The following is a 25791-nucleotide window of genomic DNA, read 5'->3' as shown; positions in this document are numbered from 1 at the left end:
TGATATTCTTGACGAAGGCTAAATGAATACATATAAACGTAACCCACATTCAAGTTTAGTTTTTAGAACAACTGGTATATCAATTATTTATTTTTCCAAATTTCATGATGTTGAGGATGTTCTAAGTTATCAATGAAGTCCTAAATACAAATATTCCCATTTTTCCCTAATAGAGGACTCAATATGTAAAAACTTTACCGAAGACAGTATTCTATTTTATCGAATGGGTGAATGTTGGGGTCATATATGACCCCTCTGGCTCCAAAGGTTAATGCAGCCAACAATTAGAATTGCTGCAAATCAGTTTCTTAAATCAAATACATACATCAAAGAAATTATTGCTGGGAACAATAGCAGTCATGTAAGATACTTCTCGCAGATTACCTCCGAAGTTCACACAGAATCCTCACGTGTGTCTACCCAACAAACACGTAATCAACGGATGGATAACAATAGCAATAATAGAGGTTCGTAAATTGCGCCCCACAATTCACGTTACTTGCAATTTCAAGCCAAATGCGATTCGTTACAACCTTCGTCGCCGTCGTCGTCGCCGTAGATGGTCGGCATCGCAGCAACCCACATACAGTTCTGAGCATTTGCATCATCTATCCGTTTGTTTGTTCCCCATCAGCAGCAACGCCAACTGGGAGTGCAACGAACGTTCCACGAGGTATCATCAGAGCAATCCATGCAATGCACATTGGGCAAAATCAAGCCCAAAGGTGGAAAAAATTAATAACTTTCTTAATACGAGACACTATGTGACCATCAATGGCTTTTTTGAAAGCAAATTTTCTCAAGAATTGGTTGGTGGATGATTCATGTACGGGCAACTTCTCTAAAGCGAGTTATAGAGCCCGTTTTACCCCAGTTCCCCCTAAAATTTGTGAATTTATGTTATTTTACGGCACTTGTTATGATTTTAATGATTATTTCGCTGGGATACCATCGCCCCACTCCCATTGAGTAACGTTACATACAAAAAGTTATTAAAATGTTGGAATTTTAGGGTGTTGTGGGGTCAATTAGGCAATGGTATATTTTCAAGGTTGAAATTCATTTTTTATTTTTATTTATGATTTTTTACGTGAAAATAACTAAATAAATGATCGAATACACATGGTTTATTCCTAAAGAAACCATTTTTGGCGAGTTTAATCTCAAATTATTGGTTATATTCAAGTTTTCCCGCATACAAATATGAGTAGTTCCCATCCTTATACCACCGATTCCAAACATTTCCAAACGATGAGCCATTGCTTATATACTCCAAAAATATCCTAAATGTTGTTTGCGCATAGCCCCATAGACGGGAGGTGACGGCAGCATATAGTTTTAAAGCTTAGTTTACCCAAACTCCCCTATAAACATATTTTTTATTGTTTTTAAATTAAAACAACTTAAACTTGAAGCTTCTATGCATGATATGAGTTAATATTGATGAAGAGCTAACCAGCAATATCACTGCATCCTATGAAATTTGGAAATTTAGGGTACAATGGGGTTAAATGAAAAAAAAAACATTCAAAAAGCTTGAATGACCATATAAGTTGACAAATAACTTGTTTGAAAGATAATATCCATACGAGTTCATTAATGACTGATTAATGCACAGGTAGAACACATATAGCCGAAGCGCTAAACGCGCGAGTATCCAGCAAAACCGTGCTGAGAGTGTTGGGTTCGATTTTTTGTCGGTCCGGGGTTTGGCATTATTGAAATTCCCTTGACATAATGTCACATGAACGACAGCATATCCTCATAATTGATGTGTGTATCAACATATTGACTTGATTTTTCGTATACGTCAATTTTAATGTGGATTGATTAAAAATTGATTGAGTTATGTCGAAAAACAACCCGTGCAAAGAAAGAATTGAGTGTATGTAATGTAGGGTGCAAGACTTTTTGGACAGTTTGTCCGATTTTGCACAGTACGTACAGCAAATTATCTAGCCGAATACAAAAAATCAAGTCAATACCAACATCTTGAGGAATTTATATCTAACCTGAAGAGTTTTGTTTTTTGTGCATTTGAACTTAATTAATTACTAAACTTTTCTTTTGCATTGACCATATCCACCACTGATCTTCGTTAGCGAATAAGCAGGCGAAATACTGCATATACGACATCAATTTGTTCGAGAACATCTGGCAAGGAAATCATCCCCAGAGCAAAATTCATCTAATATAATGGCAGTATGTCTTTATAAAAACGATGAAATTGTACTACCGCACAAACGGGAAGATTCTGCTTCAATGAACGCAATGCCAGATGAAGGTGACTTAGATTATGATCAGATGTGCAAAGAGATGTGCTTAGGAAATCTAGTATCTATTACTAAAAGACATACACTATCCGTCATAGAGACTCACAAAAAGTATTGCAATAATATTGAATCACCCTAACTTACCTCGATATCTCTAAAACCAGAACACCTACAAAAATGCCGCTTTCAGAAAAGTTGTTGCCTTTGGGATTCTGAATAACATTGATGAAGACAGCATCTTTGTAAGGTATTGGAGATATCAAGGTGAGTAAATGCGATACAATATTGTTGCAATACATTTTTTGAGTATATACTTATGACGGGTAGTGTACTTGGCTAAGTGAAATAAGACTTTCATATTATTATTAGTGTATAGCAAAATAAAATAAATACCTATTTGATGTTTAAGTTGCTATTTCGTTTACAAAAATATAACGAATGCATTTTGGAGACTTTTTACTACAATATGTTACTACAACCCCCATAAAGTCTATCGGCAAGCAGCAGTTTGGATATTCTCAAATTCACGCGACAGCTCTTCTTCATGAAATGCTTGAAATGGTCAATAATGGAAGTGTGCGACATGGATTTTAAATATTATTTCACGTATTGATTATAAATTTCTTCATCTTCAATACCAAAATTCCGAGAAATAAGCAGCAGCATATTTTGCCCCATTATCCCCCAAACGTCATATTTATAACATCTTTCATGTATACTCATTGGAATCAGAATGTCATAATATGAATGATATATTATATTAACTGCAATGGAACAATTTGATTATACTTTTAGGGAAATTGGGGTGAAACAGGCTTTACACCCCGCTGAAGCAATGTCGTAAGTACAAGAATCATTCGTATAGAAATTATCTGCCAAACAAGCTATTTGTCAACTTATTTGGTCATTCAAGCTTTTTGAATGTTTTTTTTTTCTCATTTAACCCCATTGTACCCTAAATTTCCAAATTTCATAGGATGTAGAGATATTACTGGTTAGCTCTTCGTCAATATTAACTCATATCATGCATAGAAGTTTCAAGGTAAAGTTGTTTTAATTTAAAAACAATAAAAACTAAGTTTATAGGGGAGTTTGGGTAAACTAAGCTTTAAAACTATATGCTGCCGTCACCTCCCGTCTATGGGGCTATGCGCAAACAACATTTAGGATATTTTTGGAGTATATAAGCAATGGCTCATCGTTTGGAAATGTTTGGAATCGGTGGTATAAGGATGGGAATTACTCATATTTGTATGCGGGAAAACTTGAATATAACCAATAATTTGAGATTAAACTCGCCAAAAATGGTTTCTTTAGGAATAAACCATGTGTATTCGATCATTTATTTAGTTATTTTCACGTAAAAAATCATAAATAAAAATAAAAAATGAATTTCTACCTTGAAAATATACCATTGCCTAATTGACCCCACAACACCCTAAAATTCCAACATTTTAATAACTTTTTGTATGTAACGTTACTCAATGGGAGTGGGGCGATGGTATCCCAGCGAAATAATCATTAGAATCATAACAAGTGCCGTAAAATAACATAAATTCACAAATTTTAGGGGGAACTGGGGTAAAACGGGCTCTATAACTCGCTTTAGAGAAGTTGCCCGTACATGAATCATCCACCAACCAATTCTTGAGAAAATTTGCTTTCGAAAAAGCCATTGATGGTCGCATAGTGTCTTGTATTAAGAAAGTTATTAATTTTTTCCACCTTTAGGCTTGATTTTGCCCAATGTGCAATGTTTCATCCCTCCTGTGGAGCTACTCGGTGTAGGTACACTTCAAAGCGAATCCGCTGCGCTCAGTTCCTGCGATGCGATGTGATTCCGTGCGGCAAAATACGGATCTTCCCTGGCGCTCGGCATCGCTGGAAAATCGCTGGGTTATGTAGGTAAGTAAGTCCCTCCAGTTTCGTTGAAGAATGTTCCCTCTAGAACAGGGGTGCTGGTCAAGAGCCGGAACAACCTCAGTTACCCACCTGCTTTGCTCGTCTCGGTTATCCCCAGAGGGCTTTGGTGTTTGTAAAATGCTCACCTCGGCAGCCTTGAGTGAAAACCATGAAAATTAGTTCATATTGGTTGACTGACAGTCAGTGTATATCCGGATGCCCTTGGTCTTACCGTCGTCGTCACCGTCGTTGACTTGCGTAACCCACTTGGATCTCGAATGACGACACTTTCATCCACACAGTAGGTAGCCAAAGTGAAACTGCGAACAAGGCAAAGTAGGCCACCGAGCCGAACAACCAGCATGTCATTGAAAATTCAAATGAAGCCAAGGATAACCGGATCACACTCTCTGCCAGGTAACTACCTACTATCGAGCTTCTTCCAAGGCCGACTAGATTGGCGCTCTAGGGGTGTGCCAGCCAACCACGTCAAAGAAAGCAATCACCAAATTGTAACGTAATATCATTGCTTATGCAAATTTTGTTATTTTAGGATAGAACGATCAATTTCGCTTTCTCTGTCACCTTTAACGACGATGCTCCCGGAGCGGTGGTGCTGCTGACAGCGATTGCTCCCGTTCCCCCCTCACTAATCCTAGAATGGGAGGCACTTTTGTCAAGCCAAGCTCATTTTCGCAATTGAAAACCGGCAGAGAGCAATTGAATATTCAAATGTGCCTACGCACGCATGGATTCCGCTCCAATCCAAGTGGAAAGCTCAATTTTCTTTTCGGGATGTCGGAGCCGGGAGGCAGTCAGGAAGGTGAGAAATGCGGGTCGGAGAACGAGACGATTTCTCAATTAGCATTCCCGAGGGGCAATTGCGGTCCATTTCATTAGGTGTTTGTTTTTGGGGATGGTGGTAATTGGATGAGCCTTGACTATCAAAAATCGACTGTTTCAGTAATGGCTGCGAGTGATTGTATTGAATAGCTTGTGGAATACATGCTGGTACTGTTACAATTAGATTTAACTTAAGGTGAATATATAACGAAGCCACACCTCGATTTTTCAAAAGCACAAATCTGATGAACCGAATGTTGGTTTGCGCTGAAAAGTTGATCGATTGGTTACCTGCTGGTGGTGACCAATCGATCAACTTTTCAGTGCAAAATGACATTCGGTTCTTCAGATTTGTGCTCTTGAAAATTCGAGGTGTGGCTTCGTCATATCTTCACCTTAAGTCTAGTCAACACATACACAGCCATTCGTTGAAAGAATCCTAGAAATTATAGAATTGACTATTTGTACCTTTTTTCTTGTCATTATTAATGCTTGCAGAATATCGGATATACATTGCAAGCATAAAAGCGGCCAGGTCTACTGTGCAGCGTAGTTTTATATTACAGGGGATTTCCACATCAGAACCATAGAACGTGAACATCTCGTACAAACTGTTTCTTGAAAAGTGATATTAGTATTCAGTAAATACCTTTCACCCATCCCAGGATTCCGGACGACATGAAGCTATATTAACTTTCTTAGCAAAGCCACTCCCAAACGTAGGTTGGGAGTGACTTTGCTAAGAAAGTTAACCCACCATCAGTCGCTTGCGTGTACTGAGTACACGCATCTCAGAAAAACGCAAAAAAATAATCGAAATTCGCACCAAATTGAACCGGGTGTTGGTCCTATTCCAAGATCCACTCTTCTTCTTGTTAGTAAGGCAGAAAAAAAATGAAAAAATGCACGGAAAGTACTCGAAAAATACGTAAATCTAACCTCACATTTTGAATGTGTACTCAGTACACCGGCGCGACCGCTGGTGTAACTTTTTTGTGAACCAGACCGTTACACGAGCGGTCGCGTCGTGTACTCAGTACACGGCATACGCTTTCAATTATGGTTTATATGCTTTACTAGATACAATGTTGGTGTCTTCAGCAAAAATGTTCAACTGGATAATGCGCGTCTGATAGTGGGCATGTGGAACCGATCAACACGATCTGGTCCTGTCCCGGGTGTCGGAATGGCCTTCGCGGGAACCTGTTTCGTGGACATTTCAGTTATGGCACCAAAACTAGGCATGCGACGGCTCTATCTTCATGATTTTCCATATCCATTATTTTGGTAACCATGAACATGACCAGTGACCTCCCCGGCCAACCCGTGGCCACCGGAATGTGCCCTGGAGGAACCTGTGTCGAGGACATTTTGACCATGACACCAAAACTAGGCTTGTGACGGCTCTATCTTCATGATTTTCCATATCCATTATTTAAGTAACCACGAACATGACCAGTGACCTCCCTGGCTAACCCTTGGCCACCGGAATGTGCCCTGGAGGAACCTGTGTCGAGGACATTTTGACCATGACACCAAAACTAGGCTTGTGACGGCTCTATCTTCATGATTTTCCATATCCATTATTTAAGTAACCACGAACATGACCAGTGACCTCCCTGGCTAACCCGTGGCCACCGGAATGTGCCCTGGAGGAACCTGTGTCGAGGACATTTTGACCATGACACCAAAACTAGGCATGCGACGGCTCTATCTTCATGATTTTCCATATCCATCATCTTTGTAACCGAAAAAAAACTGCGAGTGACCTCTCTGGTTAACCCGTGGCTACCAGCCATGCAAGCGCTCTATCTCCATGATCTTCATCTTCTTTTTTGTGTAACGTCCATACTGGGGCAAAGCCTGATACTCAGCTTAATGTTCTATGAGCACTTCCACAGTTATTAACTGAGAGCTTCCTTTGCATATGATCATTTTGCATGTGTATAGCGTGGGGCAGGCACAAAGATACCCAATGACGAAGAAATCTAAGAAAAAATCCATTACAAAAAGTTCCAGTACCGACCGCAAATCGAACCTGTCACCATCAGCATGCATATACTAAATAATCACGCCTTCACAACTGTGGATATAGTGGTTTTCTATCGTCATGATGTTTCATGTACATCATCTTTGTAACTGTGAACAGTGCCAGTCATCTCTCTGGTTAACCTCTGGCCACTGGAATTTGCCCTGAAGAAACCTGTTCCGAATACATTTTGCCCATGGCTCCTCATGTCTTTCCACCTTCGTTATCAAAATAGGATCAGTGACCTATCTGTTACACTCGTGGCCACTGGGGGTAACGGTTACCAAGACAATGAATATAAACATTATGAAGATAGAGCCGTCCTCTAACATGTTCCTGTGGCCACGGGTTTATGCTAGGTATCGCTCAAGTAATTTCCGTTCAGTTCATTATTTTTTCTTTACCGGAATGGTCAAGAACTTCAACACAGAGAGCTTCATTTGATTTGACGTATCTTCTCAGTTCCGTACTGGAGTCAAGAAGAATCAAAAGCTTCCTCATTTCTCGTGCGATTCCTTACCTGAATTTTCCACGCATCGAGATAGGCCAAAAAATCTTGCGAACTGCGTACTTCTTATAATGCAAGGACACTGTACAGTGGTTCCACCATAGGTCTAAACCTTTGACCACAATCTACTGTGATATCAATGTGGTAACATAAAGTTTATTGATTTTTTTTTTCTAATTTCAGTCGTTTGCATTCATCACTCTACCATCCAACATGTATTTAGTTGATTGTGTTCCATTCTTATATGGTTGACAGCGATGTAAATGAAAAATTTAAATGCTACTTTGTCATCTTATTTGAATAAGTCTGACTGGTTTATGATTTTTCAAAAAATGTGTTCCCCTTACGATCTCTTCGGACGTTTTTTTTATAAATCTTCCCTAAAATATTGAACAATGATTTACTGACGAATTCAGTAGTAATTTTGTATATTACATTTCACTATTTGTTGGGTATGGAGTGGACTGTACACAGAATGCTGGTCGCGAGAAGGCTCACGTTCCACGAGAGCGGAGCCGGCGGGAGCAGGAGTATTGAACTCCTTCCAAAGATAGTCCTCAAACCAGGAAGCCAGGGTAAAAATTCCAACGCAGTAGGGATACGGGCCAATCGTCCGGTGATGAAACCACAGAGATTGATTTTACTTCACACACTATATTTCATTTCTTCTCTGCTGTTTACAAAACTGTCACTTAAACACTACTTCACAACTTAACTTAGTCACTTTCTTCCTTATTCTATCACTTTACTTCACTTGAACTTTAGCCAGTTCGGAAACATACTAACTCCTCAAAGCGCAGTGCGCCTTGTATTTATACTATCCACCACGTGATCTCGAATCACATGGAACCATCGAGAACGTACTAGATTGTACGCGCCTTGTCGATGGTGGTAACTCAACATTCAAAGGGGAACTCAGTTTCGATGCCAGTCACTCACGCTGTCGACCTGATACCGATTACTCCTCTCTCTCTCTCGTCGCTCTCGCAGTCGTTCATCAACGTCGCTCTCTCTCATTTGCTGTCATCTCACCACATAGCCAATCGCCGCTTCGTCGCCGTACTGCCGGGCTGCTGATGTTTTGGTTGCTGCTACGCATGACGGTCTACCGGGAAATGCGCTCTCCTACTCACTGCCGCTCGCACTGCTAGACTTAACCATCTTCAGTGTGGTTTCCGCACTGAACACTATTCTTAGGCAGCTGTGAGTACCATGGATCGCCCAAACTAATATTAGTATACATTCATAACTCGATATAACGTAACAACATTTTTATGTTCGTTACGATATATGAAAATTACGTTATATCGAAGCCAAAAAAGATCCCCCCCCCAAATTATGTTATTCACTCAACAATGATTTTTAACCTTGTTTAAATGTTTTTTTTTCATTGTTGTATTTTATATACCTATCTTCAAAAGCCAACTTTATAGTATACCTTTTTATATCTAACCAATATCGAACCAATATCGCATAAAACAAGATTATTTTTCATTTTTACATACCGAACTGCTCAAGCGTCAAACGTTACCTGTTCATGTGATCAAAAGTAACAAATCCCCTAGCAGGTAGCGTTGGAGTGTACATCATTTCATTTTCAGCTGTGGAAAATTCAAAGTTTCCTATACGATAATGCCTCCTTGCCTCCTAGAATTCCTCTTGAGATTCCTCCAAAATTCACTCGGGAATTCACCCAGGAATCTCTTAATGAAATACCTTCTGTGACTTATCCTGAAATTCTCGAAGTAGTTCCTCTAGAGTTTTTTTTTTTTCAAGGATTCAAACTCCTCCATTTATTCCTACTGGCTTTAATCTGCTAGGATTCCTCTAAAAAGGGCTTTGAAATAGGACACAATTGGTAAAGTACTAGAAATTGTAGTAATGAGCTGAATTTGTGTATGGTGAGAAGGTCAATTCTTCGTTTCTGCAATGAAATGGTGCAAAAAGCGTGCAGTATAAATATTCCTTGCCTAATTTGGTGCTGTTTGAGCAAAACTATGGATAACTATGTTATTTATGCTGCAAGAAATGGAGAAAACAACAACACTGTTGCCCACATTTTTGCTCAAACAGCATCAAATTAGGTAAGGAATAATAGTACCCTCGCTTTTTGCACCATTTCATTGCAGAAACGGAGAATTGAACTTCTCACCATACAAAAATTCAGCTCATTACTACAAATCTAGTACTTCACCGATCTGTCCTACTACTCCAAAAGTTCTCGATATGATTCCTCCAGGAATTTCCCCTGTGGCTTCTCTAGGATTCCCCATGGGATTCCAGAGATTTTTGCACGGATTCATCCTGCCATTCCCTTTAAAATTTCTACTGGGATTCTCCCAGTCATATCTGCAATGCTCTAATACCGTCCAGCATTTCTTTTAATGATTCCTTAAGGAATTTCCCCTTTTTCATAGATTTTCGCTGTGATTCCTCTAGAAGTTTGCTTTGAATCCCTCCAGAAATTCCCTCTGGTACTTCACGTGGCATTTCTACATAAATTCTTCATGTGATTATTCCATGAATTCCTTTAGGAAGAATAGAATACTTTTGAAATATTTCCACCGAAATAATTTATCTGTGGGATATATCACAAAATTTCGCCAGAAATGTATCAAGAAATTTATCTAGGGATTTATCAGAGAATTTCTGGAGCGATTTTCTGCAGGGTTCTTCTAAGACTAGGCGGACTTGCCCGGCGTTATAACTCGCAGTATCGCATGAAACCGAATTTGCTTCCACTGCTGTCTACTGTCATGTCTTTTGGAGTTGGAAGGCTTTGTTTCAGTAGGAATGATATGTCAAGAATAAGTACAGTAGACGTTTGGTCGGTGCAAACGGTTTAACTGCAATGCTTTTTACCTGTAAGTCCGGTAAGTTCAACAATTTTGGAGTTATCGCACCGCCAAACGTCAAAATGATGTGCCATGTTTGTCCTAATAGGCTGGAGGAATTGAATGAATGTGGATGAATTAAACGAAGAGAAAAAGCAGGATCTTCATATAACGGAATGCAGAAGTAACTGATGCTGTGAATAAGTTCCTCTGGCCTATGAACAGTCGCATGAAGTTCACGTTCATTTTACGTCAATTGATGGCTTTATGACATCTGTCAGGCGTTGCAGTTACTCAATTTCATTCGTTAAGTGAAACGTAAACATGTTGCAGTTAGCAGTTAAACAAAATTACTGACACCGAAAACTGTCATATAACTGCGAAAGTGTTTGTATATCTCTAAACTGGTTAGTAGACTTGGTTCCAGGAGGAGCGTAATATCATAAAGACCATTCCGTGAATCACGTTTATTATTCAAATAGCACAACATTGGAACCATAAAAAAGTTACGTAATATCGAGGCTACGTTATACCGAGGTATGACTGTATACAAATCAGTTGGTAACCAAATTCACAAGGCTCCGTGAAGCAAAAAAAAAAACTATTTTTTATTTCTTTCTATTCGAAAATTACAAAACTAGATTGGACATATTTTTATACAATACAAAAACGCTTTTGGGAGGCAAATATGTATCAAATTAACGGATTCACCATGCTATAAGCGAAATTATAAGCAAGCAGAGATATTGCACACCTTGGAACCTCGCTAATTGTTGCACACTCCATGCTTTTCTTATGAGGTGTGCAAAAATTGGCGAGTTTTTAAGGTGTGTAACAATTGGCGATTTACCCTAGATGATGGATATGGAAAATCATGAAGATAGAGCCGTCGCATGCCTAGTTTTGGCGTCAAAGCCAAAATGTCCACGAAACAGGTTCCTCCAGGGCACATTCCGGTGGCCACGGGTTAGCCAGGGAGGTCACTGGTAATTTTCATGGTTACTAAGATGATGGATATGAAAAATCATGAAGATAGAGCCGTCGCATGCCTAGTTTTGGTGTCATGGTCAAAATGTCCTCGACACAGGTTCCTCCAGGGCACATTCCGGAGGCCACGGGTTAGCCAGCGAGGTCACTGGTCATTTTCATGGTTACTAAGATGATGGATATGAAAAATCATGAAGATAGAGCCGTCGCATGCCTAGTTTTGGTGTCATGGTCAAAATGTCCTCGACACAGGTTCCTCCAGGGCACATTCCGGAGGCCACGGGTTAGCCAGGGAGGTCACTGGTCATTCTCATGGTTACTAAGATGATGGATATGAAAAATCATGAAGATAGAGCCGTCGCATGCCTAGTTTTGGTGTTATGGTCAAAATGTCCACGACATAGGTTCCTCCAGGGCACATTCCGGAGGCCATGGGTTGGCCAGGGAGGTCACTGGTCATTTTCATGGTTACTAAGATGATGGATATGAAAAATCATGAAGATAGAGCCGTCGCACGCCTAGTTTTGGTGTCGTGGTCAAAATGTCCTAGAAACAGGTTCCTCCAGGGCACATTCCGGTGTCCACGGGGCGGCCAGGGAGGTCACTGGTAATTTTCATGGTTACTAAGATGATGGATATGAAAAAACATGACGATAGAGCCGTCGCATGCCTAGTTTTGGTGTCATGGTCAAAATGTCCTCGAAACAGGTTCCTCCAGGGCACATTCCGGTAGCCACGGATTGGCCAGGGAGGTCACTGGTCATTTTCATGGTTACCAAAATAATGGATATGGAAAATCATGAAGATAGAGCCGTCGCATGCCTAGTTTTGGTGCCATAACTGAAATGTCCACGAAACAGGTTCCCGCGAGGGCCATTCCGACACCCGGGACAGGACCAGATCGTGTTGACCGGTTCCACATGTCCACTATCAGACGCGCATTATCCAGTTGGACATTTTTGCTGAAGACACCAACATTGTATCTAGTAAAGCATGTAAACCATAATTGAACGCGTATGCCGTGTACTGAGTACACGACGCGACCGCTCGTGTAACTTTTTTTGATGCGACTGATGGAGGGTTAATGTCACTCCATGTCCTCTGGAATCGTGAGATGGGAGAAAGGTATTTACTCCGAATGGATTGGAATTGGCTGCAAAACGGTGTGTCGATAAGGAGAGCGTCCAAAGGGCCGTTCATAAACCACGTAGTTTTGGGGGGGGGGGGGGTGGGGGGTGTTCTGGTCAAAGTCTACGCTCCATACAAAATTCAAATTTTGTGTGTGGACAACAGTCTACAAGGGAGGAGGAAGGGAGGAAATGTACAGACCGGTAATAGGGCGAAACAGCCTGCATGACGTATCGAATGATAACGGCCAGCGATGCGTAAACTTTGCGGCCTCCCGTGGTATGGTAGTCCGAAGCACCTTCTTCCCCCGCAAAGATATCCACAAAGCCACCTGTAGATCACCCTACAATCCAACAGAAAACCAAATCGATCACGTTCTAATCGACGGTAAATTCTTCTCGGATATAATCAATGTCCGCACATACCGCAGTGCAAATATAGATTCGGATCACTACTTAGTCGCTGTATGCATGCGCTCAAAACTTTCGACAGTTATCACCACTCGTCGAAGTCGAACGCCGCGGCTCAACATCGAGCAGCTGCGTAACGTAGAAGTGGCTCAAGACTACGCGCAGCAGCTAGCAGTGGCCCTACCAACGGAAAAGCAGCTTGGTGCAGCTACACTTGAAGATGACTGGAAGGACATCCGATCCGCCATAGGTAGAGGGAATCGGTTTAACCCGTAAGATCTACTTTTTGCAGAAATGGAATATCTTCTTTGTTTTAAAACATTTTAACTCGAAGTTTTTTTATAGTCAAGGGGAATAGTTGTGCTAATAAATGCATGGTACCTTCCCCCTTTGCACCCTCCCCCTTTTGCTGGTAGCCGAAAATACGTGGCTTTTTTTTTGTATGTTTTATGAATTCTACATGTTTTTGCTCAAATTTCATCGTTTTGATAATCATCAGTAATTCTTACTGATCCTTGACATGCAATGTATTACTACCCATCATAGTCTGTTGAAGTTTTGATCCCAGAGCTATTCTAAGGTCTGCAAAGTACTCCGAAGTTTGCGTCACAAATCAAACATTCTAAACCAAACTTGATACACGATGAATCATCACAGAACATAGTCTACGCTACTCAGAAAGCCTCAAAGCACTCCAAGAAAATTTATGGTACATGAATTTGGTGATCTAAGTCATCCAAACTACTCTGGAAATCATTTTCTTAATATCTACAACATCTACCATCATTTGTGTTCACTCTGTTCAAGAAATTTAGTCACGTTGATGTCCTTTAGACCTCGCAACGCTACGAGCAGTTAGATATTGTGGTAGTTGGACATTCCGTGAAATACAAATGGCCTCCAAAACACTTTGAAGTTTGGGTTAGGGCCTTCAAGGTCTACATACTCTACTCTTGTTTCTGTTCACTCTACCGGCATAATTCTTTCACGATTATGTCTATTGCACCTCATTACGAGTATCTCTACGTGTTGCTATTTGGGTGTCCACTGGCATACAAATAGACTCAATGAATTTTGAAGTACGGGTCACAATATCTGTAAATCTAAGGATATTTTACTGTAACAAATGCTCGCGGAATAAACTCTACGCTACTCTCCGAGCTTCAAAGTGCAATTCTGATAACTTAACAACATTCACTTGGTGATCTAGGTCATCCAAACTATTCTGGAATTCATACCTTCAAGCTCCACAAGATCTACTCTTGATTCTCCTTACTTTATCGGTGTAGCTCTTCCAAAAAATCCTTCTGCTTTTCCTCCAAGACTTTCGCCGAGAATTCCTTGAAGAATATTTCTAGATATTCCTCCAAGAATATCTGCCAATTATTCCTGGAAGAATTAACCTTGTAATTTTTCAAGAAATTCCTCGAAAATTCATCCAGGAGTTCCTCCAAGAATTCTATCAGAAATTCCTACAAGAATCCCTTCAAATTTTTTTTTCCAAGGAATTCTTGGAAAAAAAAATTTGAAGAATTCCATCAGAAATTTCATCAAGAATCGCTCCAAATATAACTCTTAAAATTCTGCCAAGAATTCCTCAAATAATCCCTCTAGGTATTTCTCCAAGAATTTCTCCAGGAATTCCTCATAGAATTCTACCAAGAAATTCTCCAAGCATTCCTCCAGGAATTCCTCCAAGCGTTTCTCCAGAAATTCCTCTATGATTTTTTCCCAGAAGCTCTCAAGAAATTTCTCCAGAAATTCCCAAAGAATTTCTCCAGAAATCTGCAGGAAATCGTCCAGAAACTTTTGCAAAAATTATTCCAGAGGTTCTTCTAAGATTATTTTCAGGCATTTCTCCAGAAATTCCTCCAAGAATTCGTGAAGAAATTTTTCAAGGAATTTCAACAGAAACCACTTAAGGAAATCCTCCAGGAACTTCTTAAGGAATTCATCGCAGATTTCTTCCAGGAATTCTTCCAGGAATTTTTCAGGATTTTTTTTTTTCAAGAATTCCTCCAGAAATTCTTCCAGGGTCCTTCAGGAAACCTATAGTAATTCCTCAAGAAAATACTCCCGGAATTACTCTAAGAATTAGTCCGAAAGTTCCTCCATGGATTTTCTTAGAAATTCCTCCGAAAATTGTTAAAGAATTACGCCAAAAATTCTCTACGAAATTCCTCCAGGAACTCTTCAGGAATTCCAGGAACTCTTTCAGGAGTTCCTTAATAATTTCTTCTTGGAATTCCACCAGGAAGTCCCCGACGAGTTTCTCAAGGATTTTTCCCAGAATTCATCCAGGAATTCTTCCAAAAAATCCTAGACTACCTTCCCCAAGAATTTCTCCAGGGGTCCCTCTATGAGTTCTGGCAAGAGTATTCCACCAGGAATATCTCCAAGGTTTTTTTTACATGAAATTCCTTCAAGAATTCATTCAAAAATCTTTCAGAAATTCCTTCATGAAAACCTTCAAGATTTTTCAGGAAACCTCTGGAAATTCCACAAGAAAACAATCCTGGGGCTACCTCAAGGATTCCTCCAAGAATTCCTTCAGGTAATTCTTCACGAACGTCTCCGAGACTTCTTCCCTGAATTCCTCCAAGAATTTCTCCAGAAAATACTCAAAGAATTCCGTTAAGAATTCCTCTAAGAATCCCATCAGGAATTTCTCCAAGAATTTCTCCAAAATTCCTCCAGTAATTATTTTACGAATTTCTCCAGTTAATAACTCCAGAAACTACTCCAGAAACTAAAAATTAAACAATAACTTCGAAAATTCTTCCAGGAATTACTCGAGGAAATCCTTCAGGAATTCCTTGATAAATTCCCAAGGATATTCTTTGAAAATTCCTTCACAAATTACTACAGGAATTTTTGCAAAAAGTACTCCAAGAGTTCCTCTAGGATTTTCTCCAGAAATTTTTTCAAGAAATTCTTGAAGAAATTCCTGGAAGAGCTCTTTGAGGAATTCCTGAAAGAAATTTTCAAGGAATTGTTGGAGAAATTCCCGGATTCTTGGTAGAAATCTTGAAAAAAGTCTTGAAGGTATTCCTTAAGCAATTCATTGAAGGGAATTCTGGAAGGAACTCTGGAAAGAATTCTGGATTCTTGGAGGAATTCATGGTGGAATTCTTGGATTATTTTTTGAAGGAATTCTTGAATGAATTCCTGGGGGATTTCTTAAAGCATTTTTGGGGGGATTTCTGAAGAATTCCTGAAGGTAATTCTTGAAAGAATTTCTGGTGCAAATCGTTATCGGATTCTTGGAGAAATTCTTAGCAGAAGTTTTGGAGGGATAACTGAAGAAATTCTTGGAAAAATTCCGGATGGGATTCTTAACAGAATTCTTGGAGTAATTCCTGATGGAATTCTTGGATAAATAATGGGAAGAAGTCTCGGAGCAGTTCCTGGAGAATTACCAGAAGGGATTCTCGGAAGAATTCCTGGAGTTGTCCCAGGAGTATTTTCTTGAGGAATTTCCAGAGGTTTCATGAAGAATCTTGGAGGTATTTACAAAAGAATTTCTGAAAGATTTTTTGGGTGAATTCTTGAAACAATTTCTTGAAAAAATCCTTGGAGGTATTTGTGGAGAAATTCCTGAAGGGATTGTTGGCAAAAATTATAGAGGGACCCCTGGAGAAACTCTTGGGGATTTTTCTATAGAGGAACTCCTGGAGGGATTCTTGGAAGAATTCAAGGCATTTGTTTTGGAACAATTCCTGGATGAAATCTTGGAAAAATACCGCGAAAATTGGGAGGCTACGGTGGGCGGGTCACGTCATCAGGATGTCGGATAGTAACCCGACTAAAATGTTTCTCGAGACGAGAGTCATCCGACCGGTACAAGAAGACGTGGAGCGCAGCGAGCTAGGTGGGTCGACCAAGTGGAGGACGATCTGCGGACCCTACGCAGAGTGCGGAACTGGAGACAAGCAGTCATGAACCGAGTGGAATGGAGACGGCTACTATGTACAGCAGAGGCCACCCCGGCCTTGGCCTGATCGGTAAGGTAAGTAAGGTTGTGGCGTGTGCCTCGATATTGCCAGCCGGTGGATGTGCAGTACGTGGAGTGGTTTTGAACGTTCTGGCGGGGCTTCGGGTTGCCCACGGGCCTAGGGCGTCCTCTTAGGCTCCGGAGGTCCTCGGAAGGCACAGCACTGCCATCCATGGAGCAGCTTGGTGGACGAGGCCAATGATGCGGAAAGCCGAGGTCTTCCAGGGCTGCACCAGGACGTTGGCCTCAGGCTGGTCAACGGGCTGAGCTCGCTGCAACCGGAGTCTCTAAAGCGGACCTTCTATGCAACTTTCAGTGGTTCACCACGATATTAGGGGGGCGTTAGAGGGGCTACTGGGGATTTTGCCGGTTTCCTACGAATTCGGGAAACTATTAGCATACATGATTTAATTCGGTAATCGCGCACTATTAACTAAAACTTGCTCTACAAGCATTCAATCATTACCACTTTTCATTTGAAGATAACTTTCCATATACCAAACAGTTTTGTCAAAAACCGCACACAGAGAAAAATAACTACTCAGTCACTGAGACTGGTGCTGCTCAGAAATTAAAAAAAATCTTTTGTTTTTTTACTCAGTTTTCGTTAAACATTGGCAATGAGTTGTCTCTCTTTTAGCTGAAACTGAGTAGGAAAATAAAATACTTTCTGATTTCTGAGTTGGACTAACGCTGTGACTGAGTAGAAATTTTTCTCGGTGCAACGTGATCTGACGCTTGTGAAAAAAAGTTATACCCTAGGCGAAACCCAGGCACGGTTTGCTGGCTTAGTGATCCTGAGGTTCATGTTCATGGGCGTTACGCGGTGTTTTCGAAGGGTCTCAGGTGCTTACAGAGGTTCTTTCTTTTATGTTTATTAACGCGTATTTTAACTTATGCTAACTCTACACTTACTTTACAGAGGTTTCAAGTGGTTTCAAGGGGTTTTTGATGGCATTTCAGGAAGTTCCAGAGGATTTCCAGTTGGTTTCAGGGGCGTTTTAGGTGTGCTACAGAGGGTCACAGGAGATTTCATGGGGATTCGAATGCATTTCAGGGAAATATAGACGGTTTTCAGCAGATTCCTGAGGCATATTTCGGGATTCTGGAGGGTCTCAGGGGTGTTGCAGCAGGTTATGAGAGAGTTTAAGGGGACCGACACATTTTGAAAATCTATGTTTATAAAAATGAATTTCTGTCTGTCTGTTTGTCTGTCTCTCTGTCTGACCCTTATGGATTCGGACACTACTAAACCGATCGACATGAAACATTGTAGTCGTAGCGTAGTGTGAAACTCCTCCGATCTCTGTAAAGGAAGGCTCCCATACAGGTGAAGTTTCGGAGGACTTCTCTAGGGAGCTATGTGACAAAAAGCAAAGTAAGCAGGCAGTATGACGTTTGCCGGGACAGCTATAAATATAATGAAAATAAATTATTTTGGATCACTACTCTCAGGTGAGAATCTGGGAGATTTCAGAGGTGTTGTAATCGGTTTCAGAATATATTCAAGTTGTTCTAGACTGTTTACGATTTAAGATCCTATGACCTATACTCATGGAAGCTCTTGGAGATTCCTAAACCGTCCATCGTTGCTTTGATCATTCTAGTCAGCATCCCAGGAAAGCCATTTTCGTCCATGATAGCTCTCAGCGGTCAATACCGTCGTAATGAGGCATTAACAGGTGATGCGTTGGGACCTGGTATTCACGGAATTTCTGGAGGATTTGCCGTACGGTAAAGATCTGGTCCGTTGTTGTCCGGTCGTCGATGAAGCCGGCTTGATAACTTCCCACGTACTCTTTCTTTTTAGGTAACAGACGGCGGAAAATGATCTGGAATAGCACTTTGTAGGCAGCATTCGATATGGTGATCATTTGAAAGTTTTCACATTCCAAATGGTCGCCTTTCTTGTGAACGGGGCAGATTACCCCTTCCTTGCACTCCTTCGATAGCTGTTTGGTTTCCCAGATGATGACTACCAACCGGTCCAGAGAGGTGTCCAACTTATCTGGCCCCATCTTGATGAGTTCAGCGGCGATACTATCCTAACCAGCTGGTTTGTTGGTTTTGAGCTGGTGAATGGCATCCTTAACCTCCATTAGCGTGGGAGTTTGATCATTTCCGTCCTCTACTGCATTAGCGTAGTTGTCGTGGTCACCCGTGCTTACGATCTCCACGACATTCAAGTGTTCATCAGAGGACTGCTTCCACCTTTCGATCACCGTCGAGAGGTCCCCGTCCTTATCCCTGCATATTTCGGTCCGCGGCACGAAGCCGTTGCAGGATACGTTGATCTTCTGGTAGAACTTTCGTGTCTTTCTTGGAAACGCTACTGCAGTTCTATTGATTCGCACTGCACTCCTTCTGGGAAGTGCTTTTTTTCCGAAAGAGGCAGGTCTGCTATTTATCCGCTTTTAATTGTAACGTTCCACGTTCTACCGGGTCCTTGCTGCAGCATTACCGCCCGTGCTGCGAACCTCCAAAATCGCTCTTCACTCTTCATCAAACAATTCGTACCGTCGACTCGACTCTTCTCCACGTTCCCGATGTTGCTCTCAGCTGCGTTGTTGATGACTGTTTTACTGTACTCCACGTCGAGATCGCTCTCGTCGGGCAACGCTGTCTCGGGGTTCTGTGCATATGCAGAGGCGACATCTGGTTGCTTCAGTAGCTCTAGGTTATACCATAGCGGTCGCCGGTGCCATACATTGTTGATGGCGGAAAACTTTGGCCATCAGCAGGTAGCGGTCGGAGTCGATGTTAGCGCCACGATAGGTCCTGACGTCGATAATGTCGGAGAAGTGCCGTACGCCAATCAGAACGCAGTCGATTTGCGATTTCATCTTATGTGATGATCTTCAAGTACTCCAAGTTATCAGATAAGAGTTGTTCGCTTGGATCATTGCCGTAGGCCGACCATGGTCGGACAACAGTCTACTACTTTCTGGAGGACCTGTATACTATAAACTAGCTCAGAATCCTTCCCGGCACTTGGACGTCGATCAGCTGCCCCTAACATGGGGAACCGCCCCTCCTGCAGAACAGACGCTCAGGTTTGCAGAAGCAAACCCTTCCCTGACAGCCTGCGACCAAAATTACCACCGGGGTTGGCTACCCTATCCTCCCTAAGGTTACCTTCAACCCAGCCGGTGACACGTGGATGTAGGGATAGGAGTTTCTGGACAGAGACTAATGGATCTTAATCCATATCGAATAATCGAACAATAACCTACGAAATACATATACATTTAGAATTTTGAACATTATGAGTTGGCATTCCATTCCGTTACGAAAAATAGTTATGTTTTGAATCCAGAAGTTTCGTCACACAAAAAGCAAATGATCAAACGATTCAGCAGCTGCTATGAATATTCAATCGAAAGAATCATTAGCCGTCCAATTATTCCATCCCCTGAGGAGCAATTGTAATTCTGCTTGCATTTATCATCGTTGAACATTCTCTCTTGGCCAGTAACGTCTGGTCGGTCGGCGTGCAAGACTCGCATTACCGCAGAAGAAGTGTGCTAAACAGGCGATTCCCCCAAGTAAGTACGGCATCAATCACGAAAGAAACGTTCGACCCCGTAAGGATGAAAATAAGCTTCAACTTACCAACCAACCAACCGGCAACGCAACGCGACGCGGCAGTCTTAAACAATACTGTTCATTAGTTATTCATTAAAGGGAAAAGCGAAAGCCGGGCGCCCCGAAGTGAATCGCACAACTATGGTCTTAGATTACCTCCTCGGCTCTCGGCACGGCTTGGCTTCAGCTCCTGCAGCGCTTTTCCCCAGCATCAGAGAGAGGGAGAGCACCGATTAATTATTCAAATGATAATCACTAATGGTATTGCATGGGGCGAAGATCTTTTGCCTTTTTTCTAGTCTCTCTCACTCTCGGATACCCTTGAAAAGCTTCGGCCTTTGCACCATGCCGTGCCACCCAATCCAAGTAGTCCATGACGGGTAAAAGTGCCCGAAGGCAGCAACCCTACCCTGCTCGCATCAGACCCAGGTTACTCTGTTTGCTTCACTTTTATATTTATAGTTGGTCCAGAGGCTTCCGAAAGGTCCTGCTTTGCTTGGAGGTGGCCGTAAATGAGCTAGTGGAATATTTATAGCTTCTCGGTGTTACGCCAAGGCCTTTTGCCTTACCGTATCTCTACCAATAGAGTGTGTGACATTGAACGAAAGAAGAACGGTGATTATTTCTCGGTGCTTGTCGGTGGGGGGTGGGACGGCTCCGACGTTGTTGGGAGGCATTTCCATCAACAGTTATTGTTAGATGGATAGTTTACCCTGAACTTCATCAAGGCAAGGCTCTTGCTGCACGCTTTGCAGCCATCCGGTTAGTCAACTTTCGTTTAGGTTTTAGGCCATCGTGATCCTGACTAGCTCCATCGGTCGTAAAAAACAGCATCTATGGTTACTGTGAGCACCACTCACATGTTCGGATCATGTGCGAAAGCTTTTAATCACATTAGCTAGTTGTTGATACGTTGAAGGAAAATGGGGCTAAAAAGCGGAAAACACCGGCCAGTCAGCGATGGTTTCATCAACGTGTAGGCATCACCGCACCTCGGAAAACCGTATAATCTGGGGGCTGTTTTTGACGTTGTTGTGGCGAATTTGACGTTGATTTGATTTGGAATGGGAGCGTAAAATTGTGGCAGCATGTGCTAGTCGATTGATGTTTTTCTGCAAGAGTTTCCAAATGGACAGACAGACAGACAGACAGACAGACAGACAGACAGACAGTAAGTAAGTATAAAATAGAGTTCGTAAAATATAAGGAGAGTGATATCAATAAAATTAGGTATATATCAAAGAAGGGGTTGAGATAAAGAAAAACACGTTTAATAACACGTTCAATAATATAATAATAATGTTTGGAAAAGATTGACTGCATTTGACGTTTAATAAGAAGTTTGATCTTTCATTTCCTATTAAACATTGGCGACAAGATAACATGGTGCACTAATTTCAAAAGAGAGGTGCACTGAACAAACTTGACAAATCAGAAACATTAAACTTCCATTCCACTTGAATTGCACCAATTCAGGCTTCAGAATAAGCTAGCGAACAAATGACAGACAAAAAAAAATCGCGCAACTCCTCTCCGCTGATTGCGCTTTTATTTGGCACCAACCGTCTAAGAAACTTTTCCGGACTGCATTATAGCGAGAGCAAAAAAAAAGAGAGAAAAAAAAACTTTTAATTAGATTTTCTGTACAGGAGAAAAATGCTAATTAAAAACGAATTGAGTCGACTTGTTTCAGTGCTGTTACCGTCACCCCACCCCCACCGCCGAGTTTTCAATGTCGCCATGAAACTGTGAATCGAAAAAAAAGTACGGGACAAGAGTTTCCAAGCTGGCTTAAAAATTAACTCCCACCATTATGTGACACGCACGTAACTTTTCTAGCTGAGGGCGAGGACGATTTAACTCTCTCGAAGGCGCAAGGTAGTTAAGGACTGTTCATTTTATAAAGAGGACAACTTTGCAAGCCTATAAAAAGAAAACGCGTAGATCAAATTTGAGCAGCCTTGGTTGGTTGTGCAGTACATTATATTAGCAGATAATAACTATAATTAAATTGGGTTAAAATTGTTGGACTTCATAGAAATGTGGCAAAGTGTTAGGAGAGGTCAATTTTTCGATCCCCAAAAACTAAAGATAAACACAAAATTACTGTAAAACATCGGTGTATCGTTTTTAATTTCATAAAAGTGTTTGCCATACTGCAGCAGTATGAGTGATACATATTCTGGCAAAATATAGACCTAATCGGAATATTAGTTGTTGAGATATTAAAGTTACAAGTTGGTCTCGATTTTCAGAACAAAATTTATTTGTTAAACAAAAAATATGAGAATATTAAATTTTGAATGTTTTCAATGGATCTATCCGAAAGTACTAATAATGCAATTTCAAATGCAGAAAACCGCTTCTTGATAGCATTGTTGGCTTGGTTACTGTGCTTCATGGCAGTTACCGGAGGAAAAACAGCTTCGTTCTTTGAAGGTTCTTCTAAATAACGATGTAACCCATTGCAAATACAACATAACAATGATGTCGAAAATAAAACTTTACATGTAGTTATTTTCAAATAAGGTATATTATCACATAGGATCAAGCCTTGCTAAAAATAAATAATAATAAGCTTCTCTAAAATCGAAAACTTGCATTTATGGGGCAAAAAAATATGAAATTTTTCACTATGGCCATAATTAAGGATTAAAGTTATGATGAAGAATGTACTTTAAAGCATATTTTTCTTCGGTATAATTTAGAATGCGATTCTCTTCTTTACTGGACAAATTTTGAACTGAATCCGTAGTGTATCACTGGACTTAAATAAGTATGTTTTATCAATTTCATTGTTAACAAGGCAACTTACTATATCAAGCTGTATAATGCTTGGTGCATTATTATTGTTCAACTATTACGTTCTACCTTTAGTAGAATAGTATTAGATCCCAACACATTGAAAAGTTCATAAAAATTTAAAAGTTATGTATGTGGAAAGTTATGTAGAATTTTGAGAAATTGGTTTTTACTGAGTTTTAACGAAAACCGCTCAAGTTCCATCACTAAGGACAATTTGTATAATGTTATATTTTTCCTACACTCTAGAATAGCTATGGAAGTTTATGCAAAAAACTGGTAATGATTTTATTGAAAAATAAAAAAGATATCACACAAATAAGGTGTCCTCTTTATAAAATGAACAGTCCTTAATAAATGCCATTTGTTAATGATTTCAGTTGTTCCGGCGAACGAAAGACGGAGAAAAAAAAGGCTAGCTTCAAAGTGAGAGGATTAATTAGCCGCCCCTTTAATTGGACTTGGTTTCACGCGTCGAGCTTCGGAGTCAACCGCAAACATGACCTCCACATTGCGGTTTGGCTGGATATGCCAGAAGGCATGATGTTAGGAAGATCTTTGAGATCATAATTGTAGGACGCTTTCTATATGGTGAGTCTAAATATAGCATGAGTATATTTTAACCCTCGAGCAGTTGCGTCTTTGACTCCCGGGTTAAATAAGTTTCAGATTTGAACAGGATTATTAGTTTTCTTGTGGTTTTAGTGAATATCATTGCATTCATTTATTTAATCTATATATATAAAAATGAGTTTGAAGTTCCTTTGAGGCAACAAAACTCAAGAACGGATGAACCGATCAGCATGATTCTTGAACGGGTTGGTTCGCATTCATGGTGGCTGTGTTTATATGTACAAAAAGTTATGAAAATCAACTAGAAAAGTAAGAAAATTGATAAAGTACTGATTTTCATTAGCTGGGAAGGAAATCAATATGATCGAATTACAGGCATTACAATTAATCTCATCTTTCCATCTTCTGAGCGGGATAATGATCGATTGATACGAGATCATCCCAGTGCTCTTGGATTAAATTTTTCAAAACAATCTTATGCTCATCTGATCATCTGATTAGAAATTTTATCTTAGCAAACCGGGAAGGCTGTTGGTCACGGAAACTCTGACAGTTTCTACAGAACATGCGACGTTTCTAGCTGTTAAGAGAGATTTATGATTTTCATTATTTTATGTTTATAAATCGGTAAGTAAATATAGCGTAATTAATGAACTATTACGTGATTTAAATTGCTTATTTTAATTTTTAGAATTTCTCCGCGTTTACATAAGCGGCTGGGCATACAAAATCTAGCTTGTCTTATCGGTGTGGCCAAACCGAGGCGCGTCAAATAAAGAAGCGCAAAGAAGAACGCTAGCAGCAGATTCCGATTTATTATACTACCATATTTACTACCCTGTGATTGATTTTTAAATACAGAATAAGACATTTAAAAAACTATTCAAATTATTACTAGGAGCCACGAAAAGCAATTGACTTAATTTTCGCTATATCGAGACTCCCTCCTCCCCCCCTCGTTGACTTTTCTATACTTAAACTCGGAGACTTAAACTTGTTCTCGGACACTACCTCCGTACAATTAACTAACTGGACTGGATTTTACATTTTGTTACATTTCACATCATTTTATCTTCTTTTCCTTTAGAATAAAAGTAATGTATGTAAGGTTACTCCCACACCCAACCCGCCATCTGGTTCTACCCACCCTGTTTTGAACACTATCCGCAAAATCATATCGTTGAAAAAGTAGATTCTACTTGTTTCCAATCCACAAATTAAAAAGCTATTGAAAGAGGAATTCATCTACCGGTACATAGTTTCAGTATGAAGATCCCACAGCCCGATGGAATGCACACCACATCCAAATTATACTGATCGCAAATCTACGTTCGTTCATGAATATATTCCTAGACGGGACGATTCAAATATGACGTCCATCATTTTTCGGGGATTTTAGACCCCCCCTCCCCCCTCTGTCAGGCTTTTTCGTATACCTAACATATGGAGTGTCACACTTTCTCAGACCCCCCCTCCCCCCTTAATGATGGACGTCATATTTGAATGACCCCAGAACTAATTTTATTTTCAAATTCAACTTTTGTGTTGTTCGATCTGTCAAGATAGCTCAGATCATCTTAAGATGACGAGATGGATCATTTCAGTGCCATCTCTGATTAGGGATATTATCTTTCCTACAAGCCAAGATGATCTCTTGCTCAGATGATAAATGCAATGCCTGATTAAAACCAATCTAGAGTGCGGTGTTTTTTTTTTGAGCTCAACAGTTGTCAAACCCCCACAAGACGGCAAGACAAAGTTTGCCGGGACAGCTAGTGCTACATAAAATGCATGATAACACTGAATCAACAATTTGCCGCCATAATACATACTCGATTTGCAGCTGCAGCTCTCCAACGTCGGTCACGCCCAACGCTCGCCAGATCACACTCCACCTGGTCTGCCCATCGTGCTCTCTGCGCT

This window comes from Aedes albopictus, chromosome 1 (genome assembly GCF_035046485.1).
Source record: "Aedes albopictus strain Foshan chromosome 1, AalbF5, whole genome shotgun sequence".
In the NCBI taxonomy this organism is placed as follows: Eukaryota; Metazoa; Arthropoda; class Insecta; order Diptera; family Culicidae; genus Aedes; species Aedes albopictus.
The sequence above is the reverse complement of the archived record's forward strand: the minus strand, read 5'-3'. Positions refer to the sequence as shown.